Here is a 1,789-nt window from a genome sequence, read left to right as displayed (position 1 = left end):
ATACTCATCAAATATAACTAATTGGAGGATCCTGTTCCATAATGTTTATGGTAACCGAAAAAATTCACTAATGCATTTATTGCCATATAATTTTATATCGGCAAAATGCATTAACTTTTCTTCCAATGTTTAGAAATATGTTTTTTTTTTTTTTTTTTTTTTTGACATGTCTATATAAGATGGAGGATTCGAACTAATGACCTTTGTTTCATGAGGTGGAGTCTCAACCAATTAAGCTACCTCTTGGAAACATGCATGTTTTGAAAAATGTTATTCATGGATCATTTTCAAAGCGTTAAAAACCAAGATTTACAAATTATTTTTCTATATTCACACACCAAAAAACCAAGATGCTTTTCCGAATTAATTTATAGTTGTCTAAAAAAAAAAAAACCCTTCCAAAGTGAGATTTGTGGTGGACTTCTGCTTCCTATCCTCTCACTGTCTTCCTCAGCCACAAAAAGAAAAAGAAAATCTGTCTCCCTCCCTTCCCATGCAGGTCCAATCATGGTGGGTGTTTTACTATTTAGTCACCATGGATGCATGCATGATAGAAATCCAATTGGCATGCAGTTGTGTTGTCACGTCGAGGGAGTCTTCTCTACATTAATATATGCTGATGCCTCACGAAAACCCAGCAGCATGTTTAGACAAGGCATAAGAGTTAGTGCTTGTAAAGATACTCTTCTTTCACCATATTCATGCACCTTGGAGCTTTTCATTTTCTTTTTTTCTTTTTTTTTCGGATACAAGTTAAGTTTTGGGTATTATAATTTTATTCAATATATATCCAACATATTTGATATGTCATTTTTAATTAATTATTGATTTTTTGGTTGTTAGATGGATACTAGATAAAATTATATTATCTAGCATTATTCATTTTCTCAACTATTTTTTTAATAGAGATCAGTATCTCCGTAAAAGTCTGGGTGGTGGATATTGCATTGAAGGTCTATTTCCCCCACCCCTGAAAGAAACATGTCTAGTTAATTAGTTGGTAAGATCAAATTATAATTAACATTTTAATGTAATTAATGTATAATAGTTTAATTGAAATCGGGTAAACTGAGTCATGAATATATTTTTGTAAATGAACGACATAGCAGATTAATTATTATTATTATTATTTTGACATGTCCACACAAGGGAAGGGGGAGGGGGGTTTCGAACTATTGACCTCCGCTTTATTAGGCGTGGTTCACACCCGATTAAGCTACCCCTTGAAGACTAGCAGACTAATTATTAAACCCCACAAGTTTTCGTCTCACTTCCAGGAAAAATAAAATTGTTTCTAAATTAGTCAGTGTCAGTTATTGATACAAAATAAAACGTTCATTTATAATTGTATTGACACAAGTAGGCAAGAGTTGAGATGGCCGAGTTGGTCTAAGGCGCCAGATTAAGGTTCTGGTCCGAAAGGGCGTGGGTTCAAATCCCACTCTCAACAAATCTTTTTATTCTTTTCTTTCAAATTCTTTGTGCCACATTAGCTGAATTCCACCAAGAGCAAAACTCACACAAGAATTATTATTATTATTTTTTGGAATTCATTCCTTAATAATTCCCTTCCACCATTTACTTCTATCATTTACACATCAATTTCACATAAATAAAAAACTCTTTTCATTAGTAAGAAAATAGATGCACGTTACTAATGTGCAACGGATTATCGAAGCACGCAGTGAGTATCATTGGGACCCTGTCTTAGGCGAAGATCCGATAGGCTGCAATTTAATCAACGAATTACAATTAATCTCAATCCATAGACGAAAGCTTAAATTCGAAA

The 1,789-nt window shown here is 33.2% G+C and overlaps 1 non-coding gene across 1 annotated transcript; it reads left to right on the top strand.

Moving 5' to 3' along the window:
• Window positions 1-1,369: 1,369 nt before the first annotated feature.
• Window positions 1,370-1,450, top strand: TRNAL-AAG (transfer RNA leucine (anticodon AAG)). The gene has a single exon. It is a non-coding gene; the product is annotated as a tRNA-Leu (tRNA).
• Window positions 1,451-1,789: the final 339 nt, after the last annotated feature.

This window comes from Corylus avellana, chromosome 8 (genome assembly GCF_965113065.1).
Source record: "Corylus avellana chromosome 8, dhCorAvel1.hap1.2, whole genome shotgun sequence".
Taxonomy (NCBI): Eukaryota; Viridiplantae; Streptophyta; class Magnoliopsida; order Fagales; family Betulaceae; genus Corylus; species Corylus avellana.
Note: the sequence above shows the minus strand (reverse complement) of the source record. Positions and strands in the feature narration are given on the sequence as shown.